Genomic DNA, 13,403 nt, shown 5'->3' on the forward strand with positions numbered 1-13,403 from the left:
AAGCAGCCATATTTGAAATAACATGGTTACATACTGAAGTCGGCAAAATTTAAACCCAATATTGAATTTTACAATTTTTCCTCAAAAGATGTACTATCCACTTTTAAATTAGAAAGCTAGTTTTTGGTTTTCTATAAACATAGAAATTGGTGTAATGTAAGCATAAAATCCCATTTACTTAGACAATTAAAAAGCTAATTGGGTTTTGTACTACATAATATTTCAAATATTTGTTTAAACGTTTATTATCTTTCTTTGAGATCTTTTGTCACTATTACTGCTTTTAAACGTCACTCTTACAACATGGCCGCCTCTTCCGAGGCAGCCGAGCATGCAGCTGAGCCTGCGGGGGTGGCAGAAGAGCGTTGTTTCTACCCAGAGTCCATCGCGCGAGACTGACACTGACGTGGCCGGGGGCACACCGGGATCCGCCATCTTGTGTGAAGGGAACCAACGCCTCGGAGGAGAAGCGGAGTCAACGCCAACAGCGGGCGTGGGAGAGAGCCGGGGACGGGCGACATAGGGTGAGGAGTTTGGTCGGGCATTACAGGCAGAGAATGCGGAGTTAAACAAACTAGGCTGAATATAAAGGAAACAGAAAGGCCCTGGAAGTAAGGAAAGGCCTAAGTAATAGGGAAAAGGGTAGGCGGAGGGTTAAGAGAGGAGAAGCCCCGGTGGGGGAGGGGGGAAGTCGGTTTAGTGGTGTAGCCCTCACCGAGTACTGCAGAGGGAGAGCACAGAAAGGAGGGCTACAGAAGAAATGGTTGGGTAACAATTACACGGAGGGGCTGGGGGTGGCGAGAGCAGAGAGAGGTGATGGTTGCTAAGAAGACCGGTGGTTGCTGAGTCTTGCTAATTGGTGGTGAACTCTGGGAGATCGGTGATCGGGAGTGGAACGCTGATATCTCATGAGCCACTAACATTGGTATCTATCTGGTGTAATGTTGTAGATGGTGACGGCAAAGCACATTTGTATGCGGAGGGAGGTTGAGCACTGGATGAGTAAGTGGGCTGACATGGCGCTGTAAAGCTGGAGCACTTGGGAGTTGGTGCAAGTAGTAAAAATTGGTAATCGGATATTTTGTGTACACAGGACAAAAACCGTAAACAAACGTTAGGGTGCAACACTAGCTCACCGTTCCCTTAATATAAGAACAACATAAAATTGTAATATAAGAGGATTTAATTTCTCCAAATGTTTAAAATCATCCTTTTGTAATATCACACTATCTCCGTCATACGTCCATTTGAAATAAATCAACTGTCTTTTATTCATCTTTGGGCGTATCGTTAATAAGTGAAATGGCCTCCATGTATATTGCCAGAAAGTGAGTGCTTAGTTTGGTCCTTCCAAATTTTCGTAGATTAACCTTGAGAACAGTCCAAAATGCATAATGAAGAGCAGTCGTCAGTTGTTCGGGCACCAAGTTTGGCTAAACATTGATCGTTAGTATAGCTTTACTTTTGAGCAAGTCACTGCAAGGATCTCTTATGTCTAACGTACAGAACATTGCTGTTAAGAACAAACCGGATGTAGCATTAATTCGAAGATTATCGGTAAAAAATGAGAAGGCCGAACACTGAAATGATCTATAATGTAATTAATTATCGTGCGCATTATTTCCATTCCCACAAATAACGGCTGTAGGTCATTCTTAAGTTTGCATATCCATTTTAATCATAGTAACTCGCCTTTAGAACTCGAGCTGATTACACCTTGGTTTGTGCGTATGTCTCCTGATACTAAGTAAAACGGCAGGCGCGGAACATTTTATATCAATGGAAGAAGAGCGTCTGAAGCCTGGAAAACTGGTCGGTGGTGGCAGTAACTCCAGAGTATTAAACGGTGGTGCCTAGGGTCCAGCACAACAGCGGTAGAAAAGAATGTAGTGTGTTCTTGAATACTGGGAGGTGGTGGTTGGGCCTTCCGACTTGGTTTGGGGCCTGGCGGAAGGAACACTTGGAAGTGCTGTGTTATGAGACACAGCATGAGTGGTGCTGAACACTTTGCTGCGTTAGATGTTTTTGCACTGGAAGGCCATAGGTGCTTGGTATGGCTAAGTGGGGACAGATTTGAGATTAGTCCTAGACCTTTCAGTGCTGCTAAACCGACATGCTTCCTACGATATTGCACTGAGCCTGTATCTAGTACCGACAGGGAAGCCTGAAGCCGAAGGATGTCAGTGGGTTGGCGAACATAGTGCCCAGTAGCAGACCGTTTTGGATAGGAGCTCAGGCCCCACGGTGGAACTCTTGGTTTCCTTGTTTATCCTTCGTTACACACAATAACTGTTTGTGGAGAACCTTATTTAGAAGACCTTCTTTTAGTACTTGTAATCGGTGAAACTGTACACTCTCCCACCAAATACTTATTTTTTCTTTTTACAACATTGAAACCCTTATTTAGAACTATTTGCCGTTTTTTTTCTCTTCAAACTGAAGGAGTGTTATAACCTGTGCAGAGAGACTTTTCTTTATTGAAAGAAGCGGAGATGAGATCAGATCGCACATAGGCTGAAGTATATTGTGCATAAAAAAAGCACCTCAAACTAGTTGGTTTAGCGAATCATTAAAACAAGCATTGGCAAAGCCAATATATCTCCCCTTGCCAATGCTTTATGGCTGGGTGGTCGTTTTATAGTTCACCAGCATTGGGAAAGCTAGTGGCGGCCACCGGCCATACTCAGTGTATAGAAAGGGCATATGTTCAAGCCCCTATCGCCACCACAGCGTCACTTTTTACAACGTTGTGGTGACGATAGGGGCATTGCCTTATTTGCAAGGCAGCGTTAAGCCACCTAACGTGGCTTAGTGCTGCCTTGTTAATAAGGCCCCCTTTCACGCTATGCTTAGTGTGAAAGGGGTGGGTGTTGCGGTGGACGTTGCACCCATTGATTTTTGATGCTGCCCCTATTTACAAGGGCAGCGTAAATAGGAGGCAGCGCCAACATTAAAACCAGGGAAAACCTTGTCTTAAGTTGGAGAAATGCATTATTTATCCTCGTTTTTGCTTTTTCCATGTGCGCTGCCTAGTGCAGCACACATGGAAGAATCAAAATGCCTTGGATTGTTTATGTACCTGAAGGTCCCCCTTCCTATACATACATTTTTTTTTAAAAAAAATGCCATTTTGTGACTTCCATGCGTGCCGCATTAAGCTGTACACAATCATTTTCTGAATACAATTTAAAGATTGTTTCTGTACATGGAGAGGGGACCTTCCGGTGAATAAACAATCTTTCTCCTGCACACAGACACCCTTGCACTATGTTGCAAGGGTGCCTGCGTTGGGGCTACACTGCTAAGTGTAGCACCAGCACAGAGGGAAACGCAAGGCTGCACCATATCGTTTTAAATATGGTGTAGCCTTGCTTTTCTGAAGTGGCGGAGTGAGGCGTTAAGCCATGACAGCTAATGCCTTACTCCCCCACTTCCTTAAACATATGCCCCATTGTTTTCTATATTATCTAGATGGTCCCCGCATACCATCACACAATGTGATGAGGCAATGCAGCAGGTCTCTATAAAAAGAGTAGAAAACATTAAGACCATTATAGCTACACCTAGCAGGGAGGGACAGGAGAGCAACACAATAGATTGGTGGTAGGGACAGTGTGGAGTCTAAAATTAATATTAAAGCTGAGTGATGAGAGCAGTGAAGGAATGGAGGTGGGGAGAGCAACTAAAAGTTCCTGAAGAGCACCATCGGTGATCTATGAATTGCGAGAGAGCAACAGAAGGGGTAGAGGTGTTAATAAAAGATGGAGAAACAGTGGAGGAAGCAACCAATAGGCTTGTGTTGGGAGAGCAACACAGTGTATGAGTCAGTATTGCGAAGCGGAAGGAGTACGCAAGGGGCAGAAGGAAGGAGTAAGGACAAATGCATTCCCAAGGAGTACGAAAAGCAATAAGAAGTAAGCATTGACAAAGCCAGTAGGTCTTACCTTTAGACCTTCTGGGACTGTGCCAAAGTTTTCCGGTGATGCTGTGCAGCATCAGAAAAAAAAGCATTACAGCATGCACATAACACGTCCGTAGCTTGCATCCTTAAGTACCATGGATATGGACTATACCAGAAGCATACAACGGGCTTTGAGCCATCCTGTTGCTTACTATTGGTTGGCTTTCTTGTCACTCATTTGCTTGCTTATTATTTGATGGCTTTCCATTCTTTATCTGGTATTTTCCCGCTCTTGGAACATTGGTTCTTTACCATTGTTTTGATTGGATGCCTTCTATCCTTCCACTGCTCTCATTCGTACAACTCCTTTTATTATTTCGCTTTCAGCTCTTTGGGAAGGCTTGTGTTTTATCCCTCTCCTTTGAGTGCAGCTTCTCCCTCAAATACATGCCGGACCCCATATGCTCAGAGTTGCTCACATACACTGCTTGTCCATTGCTTCCCCTCCCTAGCTTTTTGTTCTTTATTTCCTCACAACCCTAACCTCAAGCTAGTCTAGTGCATTCCCCTTTGCTTCCCCCACATTAATTTCTCCTTGCACATGATTTTCCATTGCCTCCCACTCCTCGCTCTTTTCAGCTGCCATGTGCTGCTAAACCTCTGTGCTTGTGCCGCCCTTTAAATAATTTAAAAACATTTACTGCACTAAGTGGAGTGCGCCATCTTAGAGCGGTACACAAAAACTTTTTTAAAAATGGTGGCAGCATCATCCTATGTCATGTTCGACCGCCATAACATGAGGTGCATGGATGTGTAGGGGGGGGGGGGGGGGGGGTTTGGTAAAATGGGGCTTCACCTCTGCTTGGAGTTTCTTTTAACCATTTTTAGGTCTCGGCTGGCGTGGGCTGCGCACATGCGCAGTCTCGCTGGCTGAGATTTAATGATTTGGAGTAAGTTCTGTAAAGGGCTTTAAGCCTCGCCCCTCTTTCCCATTGGCTGGCGTCACAGTTTATGCTAAACGGTGGCCTGCCCTTGGGAAAGAGCTGTTTGTGACGTTTACTTTTGGCTCTTTCAGACGGCCCACTTGGACAGGCTCGTCTGACTTCCGCGTGTCGTGAAAGCTTTCTTATCTTTACGGGGCCATGTGTTTAAAACACATGACCCCATAAAGACAAGCTCCGCCGCGTGTTTATTTTTGCATCTCACTTTCACTTTAAAATGAAAGCGAGATGCAAAAATAAACCGTGGCTGCCTGGCAAGCGCTTGTTTTTTTTAAAGTTAATTTGTTCTGGTCGTAAATTGCAACGTCTTCCTGAGAGACCTTGGAAGCATTTGGCAAATACTGCTTCGCGAGACGGAACAAGAGAAGAGTGAAAGCCTCTGAGCCCTACCCTGTGGTAAATGTGGCTCTTGAACTGGCAGTCTGAGCTCGGCTGAGACGAGGACCACTCCCTGTAAGAGCTGTGCACTTCAGAGGAATACCTAAAGTGTACCGGATATAAACCAGCTTTTACTCCTTGGGATCCCTAGCAGAAGAGAGACAGGTAGTGTGGAGGGGCAGTCGGCAGCGCCTCGTCTCCTGCTCGAGTCTACTTCGCAGCGCTGTATTATGTGCAAGTGGAGGTCTCCGCTTCTCTCGCCCGTAGGACCTGGAGTCGGGACAGGCTGGGCCGAGTAAGCCTCATGTCGGCGCTCACTGGGAGCTGCTGTGTTGAAGAGCAGACCCCCCTGGGGAACATTGTGCCTCGGATCCTTGGAGAAAGCCAGGGAGACTCTGAGGGGCAGATGAAAGGGCAGAAGCTGAGGAGAAGCACTGCAGAGGACAGTGGGCAACAGGCAGATCACAGCCCAGGGACCCCCCAGCAGAGAGAAGGCCCTGGGGGGCCCAAGGGAGGCCGCTAAACCACCTCAAATGACAGAAGCGCCCCGCAGTCCACTGGACAGGATTAGCCGGAACTTTGGTTCACCCACTCAGGGCTCCCAGAAGCCTTTGTGCGGTGGGGCTGGTGTGCTGAGGGGGGTAAACAAAACTGGGGTGCAATGCCCCATTCTATGAGGGGAAGGCAGTACAAGCAGTGGTGGAGTGCAAGATCCCAAAGCAATATGGGGGGCAGGACCTGCTGAGGGGTGCACAACAAAACGTAGAGGAGCGTGATCTGAAAGTTGGGGACCTAGCAAGACGAGGGCCCCAAAACGAAGAGGGGAGAGCTGAACAGTAAAAGTTCTAGGACCCTCGAGAGGAACATCTGGTGAGACCCCAAAGCAAGTGAGAACAGGAGCTACTGAGGGGAGGGGCAGGGCCCCAAAGGAAGAGGTAAGCGGTGGGAGGAGTGGGATACAGTAAGAGCAGAACCCCAAAGGAGGGAGGGCAGGGGCACTGAACTCATAACATATGGCTCGAATGTTTTTTCTTACTAATTTTCCAATGACTCCAACTCGCTAATGCAACTTTCCCTCCACAGCTCCAAGAAGCTCGAACGTGCGCTTTAGAAATACCAAACCACCGGTGCGGGGCAGGAGAACTGATGGTGGAGAGGGTGGAACACACAGGGGAGGTGGGGTGGAGGGAGAGCAGTGCCACAAGGTTAGGAGGGAGCGCGAGCGGTTCAAGGGAGAGAGCGGGTGGGGGGGCATGGAGACCCAAGAGAAGGAGGGCAGAGAGTCAATGCTGTGGAGGGAACAATGTGGCCGATCGAAGGGGAAGAGAGATGGCTGAAATGGCAAGCGCCTCGACAATCCGAGGGGGAGCAGGTGCTACTAAAGGGAGAGATTAGATAGGAGGGGAAGAGAAGAGATCATACACGGGGGGACTACAGAGGGAGCAGGGCCTCGAGGGAAAGAGGGGACTGGAGTGCTGAGGGAAGGAGGGGACACGGAGAGCTGAGGGAAGGAGGGGACACGGAGAGCTGAGGGAAGGAGGGGACACGGAGAGCTGAGGGAAGGAGGGGACACGGAGAGCTGAGGGAAGGAGGGGACACGGAGAGCTGAGGGAAGGAGGGGACACGGAGATGGCAGACAGTTGTGAGGGAATGAGAAAGGAAGAGGAAGGCCTAAGGGTGCTTGAGTAAATCTGACGATATTGGTGCTGGGAATCCAAAGGGTCGGGTTCAAACACTCATTTTTCATTTACTTATCAACAAGAACAAATATTTTTTTTGTTCATTTGAATCCCTTTATGTGGATGTGTGGAATAGGTTTTGTGGTATTGTGAGAGTCAGATTGGTAGTGATACGTTGTTGCAGGTCCCTTCTCTACTCCGATGTTCATTAACACTATGTTCTTTGACGTGTAGAGTGAGCTTTCAAGTACTCTAGAGCAGGGATTCCCAAACGTTTTAGAAACGGACCACTTTTTAGTACAACAAACTTTCGCGACCTACCTAACTTTAATAGACATGAGGCAGAAGATATTTTTAATGTAACAAAAGCATCGTGTGGTAGCGCATTGACATTTGTAGTAGCATAATTTGCATTGAAATACCCACACTGATCAAACTATATTGCACATAAATGGTGTGTTGACATTGGGTTTCAGTGAATATTTGTGCATCACCAAGTAAGGGGTCATGATTTGTTCTGATCCTATTAAAATCTTTGTTTCTATCACACTTCCAAATTTAGCAAGAACAAATTAAGCACTTTTTTTTATACTGCTGAATGTGTACAGATAATTTACTGGTATTTATTTTTTGTTTTATGGAAAAAAAAAAGACGTACAGCCTTCCCTTTCGCACTTCATGCACCCCTAGCAAGATTGTCACATGATTTACTTTACTGTCTCGGTCTGCAAAGGGAGAGGAGGTTCTAAACACCAATCTCCATGTTAAACAAGCATTCAAAATGCAATAGGTCTCCCCTTTAATTAAGTTAGACATTGGCTTTGTAATACAATACCATTATCAAACCAAATGTCTTTAACTTAATCAAAGGCGAGACCTATTGCATTTTCAATGCATGTTAGTTTTGAAGTTCAATTCTCTTCGATTTTTTTATTATTCTAGCAGGTGGTTAGAGATTTGTTGTGAACCGCTTCTACAGTCAATTTTGATGTGTGTACAAATTACCACCATTATGAAGTTCTTTTAGTTTTGATACGTGGCTTGAGGACCATACGTCGCAAATACAGACCACAGTTGTACTGTTGTGGCAGCTTCCACAAATAGCGGAGGAAAACTGTATCTTGTTCTTCTTTTACAGTTCAGCTATGGGTCTTAGCTGTTTCTCTCTTCAATGAATCTTGAAAAACATTCTCTTTCAACGTGTATCTTATCGCCAACCATATCAAGTTAATGTGCTTTTGTTTTCGCCATTTGGAACTATTAAAATTGATTTAAGAGAATTAAGTTCTTAATATTTTCAGATGTTTTCCATGGTCTTTCAACTGAAAGTAGTTCTATACCTTCACTTTTAATCCAAAAGTGGCTTAGAAACTGTCTTCTATTTACGGCCATGTCAAGTTTTTATTCTGTGGTTAAGTCTGAAATGACTAACAAAATGTAAATTTTGTGTAGTCTGCGACATGTGATAGCAGCAATTTGGACAATTGGGGGCACTTGAATTGAAAGCGAATTTCAGGATTTTGAAGCTGGGAACAATTTAAGCACTTGGTTTAATGAATTTGCATGTATGGGATGGTTTTCCACCACAGGTAATGTGTTTAAAAAAAAATTAGCTATAGATTACCTTGGTAAGTATATAAGGGCCCTATTACAGCGTAAGAGGAAGTTACCAGAAGAGATTATATGGTTGTAATCCATTTCTTTCGTTCATTGAAAGGAAACCATTCAGTTCACAAAAGATTTTCTTTAGGAAGGGCTTTCTGATTATTGTACGCGAAGTAATGGTTAGAGAGATGAATTCAAATTTAAATGGAGTTTATTATGAGAATTTTAATTTTATATATGTCATAGTAGCACTGGTTAATGGATGTGGTTTTTCTAAATGTGTAGCAGTGAGTGTCGTCCTGAGTGCTTGCATGCATACCGTGGCACCAGTGATACATCAACACCAGATCCAAATGTATGTCGTTAAGCAAGTTTAACTCCTTCTGGAGAAAGGTTAGTTAAATCATGGAAACATCACTGAATTTTTTAATGCATATTTATTTGCGGATGAAAAAGAACATCCTCTCATTGAAGAAATCTAAATCTTGTGTTGGGAGTGACACATGTAAAACAAAATACTGTTGAAATATCAATAAAAATTGGGAGGTGCACTTTACTGTTATAGTAAAAAAATTAAAAATCCATTTCAGATCCCCTGTACTTAGTAGTCCAGAATATCTTCAATAGATTTATCGTAAACTCAGACCAATTGGAGCACTTTACATGAGCACCAGTTACATTACACAAAGTCAGGTTCATAAAAAAAAAAGGAACTGGGGCATTAACTGATTTTCCCAGAATCACAGGATGTTGAGCCTATGCTAGGACTTGAACCTTGTTCGCCATTTCTGAATTCAGCAGCTCTGGCCATAACGCCACATCCTCGCCCGTATAGTGCTCAGCAGTCTTCCCACTCATCCAGATTAAACACATGGTAAATGGTTTCCCGAACACTGTTTTTGTACACGTTTAATACTCCATTTTTGGTAGCTCCGTTCAAGTAAACTGCTTTTTTTGATCTAATATGGAATTTTTGGAAGTAATACAGGAGACGTTATTTATGGAATTTTTTTCTGGAATCCTAATGGGGTTTTTCCACATCAAATAAATAGTTTTGAATCCTCCCCTGTAACTATTTTCCTGTTGCCGGGCCCCAAGGCCTTGCTTTTAAAGTCAATATTCCCCGTTTGGCCGTTCCGCACCAACACTGATGCCTGTTGTACAAAATACATTTTAGTTTATTCTCATAAGCCAAAGGGATGTTATTTATATATCCGCATTCTCCTGCCAAATAAAAAAAAATATTTTATGCTGGCTGTTTACACAGAATGAAATCACAAACTCCATAACGCTTGCTATATCTTACTGCCAACTGCACCTGAATACAAGAAGATTGGCTAAAATGTAAGTAAAAATGTGGATTTTCTTGACTACCAAGATGGTTTCTGGGCCATTGATTTTTGGCAAGTAGTTAATGGTATCTGTTTGCAGTACAAGATCATGCCAATAGGAATTTGGGGTTCATTGTAGATTGTGACCAATGATCAGGTAACTGCAAGGCCCCCGCCCCCCCCCCCCCCCTTTTTTTTTTTTCTTTAACCACCCCGGAGCACAAGCTGTCATCCACAAAATTAGGTTATAGAAGTAGTCTTTATCTTGGTTTGCCTGTCTGCTTTTTGAAAATAATTACTCCATATGGAAATATCCTTGTTCCTTAATTGCAAATATTAAGCTGTAGTAGCCAGATAAACCCTGCGATAAGATGTCTGCAAAATACACACAGTTCCACTTATCTAGAGAGCAAGAAGTGTGGTGGAGCCTTTTCTTTGCCAGCTTCTCTTCTTATTGTTTTGTTATGTTACGTTATAAAGGGTTTTAAAGCGTGCTCAAATACTCGAGTGTGTCCTGGCGCGAGCAGTTACCAAAACCCAATGGAGTGGAGAATATGGATCAGCTAATTGAAGAGAAGAGTTTTAAGCTGTTTCTTGAAAAGTCTAAGATCTCAATATGCCGCAATTCCAGTGGGAGAGAATTCCAAGCCATAGCTGCTTTAACAGAGATGGACTGACCTCCCAACCGTGACCTGTGAAATCGAGGGATAATCGTCCGGCGTTGTGCGGCTGAGCACAAAGCCCTGCTGGGTACGTAGAAGCAAAACCGCTTCCTGATGTACAAAGGCCCCAAACCATGCAGAGCTCTATGGGCCACGTGAGGACTTTGAATTGCACTCTTTGGGCCACCGGAAGCCAATGCAGGTCTCGTAGGTGCTGTCTCACGCTAGATCTTCCAGAGATGTTAAATAGAAGTCTAGCCGTGGCATTTTGTATGGTCTGCAGTTTTCTCAACAGATACCCCGGGATGCCACAGTATAGTGTGTTGGCATAGTCCATGCGAGAAAGAATGAGTTCACGGGCGACCATTTCCTTGGCTGGCCTGGGAAGCAGGGGGAAGAACCTTCTGAGTGACTTGAGAGTGCCAAAGCAAACTCTGGTGAGTTTCTTAATTTGCACCAAAAACCGAAGGACTTCGCCAAATCAGATCCCCAAGTTCTTAGCAGAGACGTCCTCTGACTTAGGGCAAGGGAAGTCTGGCGGCCACATAATTTCTCTAAAGGCAGGTGGAAACGAGCCGTACAGAAGGACCTCCGACTTATCCTCATTGCACTTCAGTTGGGCACAAGCAAGCCACTGAAATACAGATGAGACAGTTCTGAACCAAAGATGTCGACAAGTCGGCGTCATTCCAGGTAAATAGGAGCTGGGTATCATCGGCATAGGCAATTATTTTAGCCCCCAGCTCCTCTGCCAGAAAAATTAGGGGCGTCAGATAGATGTTGAAAAGCAAAGGGCTCAGGGTTGAGCCTTGAGGAACTCCCGTAGACACTTTTCTGGCGACTGATGAAAACGGTGGTAACCAGACCTGCTGAGAGCGGTCTTCCAGAAAAGATCTAAGCCAATCCAGGGCAGGACCAGCAATGCCGATGTTCCACCACTCCCTGTGAGTCTATCTGAGAAGTTTTAGAACAGCTGAAGTCCCGCAGGCTGTTATGACATGATCTTTTCCAAGTAACCTTGCTGAGTACTTTTTTAATTTAGATCTGCGGATTTCTAGAACCAAAAGGCAATCCCGATGGTAATTCACAAATTAATATAATGTAACTGAAGATATTCATTAAACCACTATTTGGAGCCAAAGCTTCCGAAGAAATTCATTAGTAGATCTCTTGTGTAGCATGCAATCTCTCCATGTTTTGACACCTGTAAAACAACTTTTAAAATTGGTTTGTTTAAATACTCCATGCAGAAAGTACACAACCATTTGTATTTACTAAAAAATGAATCAGAATTCCTTAAGGAGATTAAAAGCTCCTCGCCAAAATATTTGGGACTTCATTTTAGCTGAGGGAAGTGTGCAAGTTTTATTTATTTAAATTATCTAGTCTTCTCTCCATGGTGGGTCCATCTTCAAAACGTTCACAGTTGCCCTTAAAATTTTTATAGAAAAGTTTAAAGCTGCTAATCCAACAATAGTTTTACATCAGATTTGTGAGATGTTGATATAGTAGCAAAGTGTTTGGAAGAAAACATTGTAGAATTTGTCAATTTACACAATCTGTATAGCTGCAAAAATACATCTAGTGAACATGCTTCGTTTTTACGCATTTCGATCCATAACCATGGCCCTAAGCAAAGATCACATTATACATATTTAGATGTTAGCACTGAATTGTAGATCTCTGCACCGTAAACCACATCTTACAGGTGATCATCCACCTGCCTAGGGTTCTACCTAGTTCCAGGAAATGAACTAACCATGTTCACTAGCCTTATTCTGCCTCTACTTAATCATCACAACTTGTTGTGCACCACAAAATGCTTTGTGTGGTAGGCAATTACCATTTTACCATTCTACAGATTGGTTTCATTGGCTTATCCATACTGTAGTCGTGCACTTAAGTATTGCTGCTCATTATGGTCCCAGGATATTAAACCGATTTCACAACACTATTAGTAATTGATTTCTGTTGTCTAGGGAGTGTTATGAAACTAAGCCTAGATAGTGCGATTATCAACTCCTAGAACACATTCTCTGCAGTTTATACACTGTGAAGATATCTCTAACATTAATAGCTTCTTCAAGTCTAAAATCCAACACGTTTACTGTGTGAAAGCTCGAGATTTTTATTTCCCCTCTTCATCTACCCTCTATTCAACTTATGTTAATGGAAAACATTTATTGGGTGACTGACTGATGTATTGAAAAATCCCCATCTCACATATTTGGAGTAGAAAACTCCTAACTGGAACACTGTTTTTAGGTACAGTGGGAGTTTTTCCCATTGAATATTAGTTTGCTAACAAATGTATAGTTCTTGTTTTTCTTTATTGTTGGTGAGCCAGGTAATTACCGATTTCATGAGAGGACTGTGAAAACGTTTCATCCATAGGACTTTTTCAAATGTATAGAGCGAGGTGTTATATATTGAAGTGTTGTAATGGGAATGTTTTGATATATGTGGTTCAGGAGCTGTTGTAGAAGTGTATCATGTACAGTGTATGAACTAATCTACTGGTCACTTCAGGCTGGTTGTCTAACACTAATTCATTGGAGTTTTGCAGATCTGCAAAACTCCTTGCCCATCCAATAACCTTACTTGGGTATAATATGTCTTCCTCAGATAAAGGTGAGCTTTTTCTTTGGACTCAACTAACTCGTGGATCTGTGGCATGTGTCTATCCATGATGTTGTTTTTGAAAAGGGGAAGTTCTCGATATTGCTTAGATACATTGTATTGCTCCATGAAGGACATTGTGATTGTAATTTATTGCCACACCTTGTAGATTTATTTCCATATATTTAAAAGGTGCAACATATCTTGGTGCTGATTCTAAATGTTTC

General features: G+C 43.3%; 1 protein-coding gene across 3 annotated transcripts in view; it reads left to right on the forward strand.

Annotated features, from left to right (window-relative positions):
* The first annotated feature begins 373 nt into the window (after window positions 1-373).
* ARF1 (ARF GTPase 1) overlaps window positions 374-13,403 on the forward strand; it is a 118,317-nt gene continuing 105,287 nt past the window's right edge. Inside the window, exon 1 of one of the 3 annotated variants that reach the window (XM_085628765.1) lies at window positions 374-524. The gene's annotated coding sequence lies outside the window, so the exon portion shown is untranslated. Of the gene's footprint in view, window positions 612-687; window positions 926-13,403 lie in introns of those variants that run through there. The other 2 variants (XM_085628766.1, XM_085628767.1) reach the window with 2 other exon arrangements.

This window comes from Triturus cristatus, chromosome 10 (assembly GCF_964204655.1).
Source record: "Triturus cristatus chromosome 10, aTriCri1.1, whole genome shotgun sequence".
In the NCBI taxonomy this organism is placed as follows: domain Eukaryota; kingdom Metazoa; phylum Chordata; class Amphibia; order Caudata; family Salamandridae; genus Triturus; species Triturus cristatus.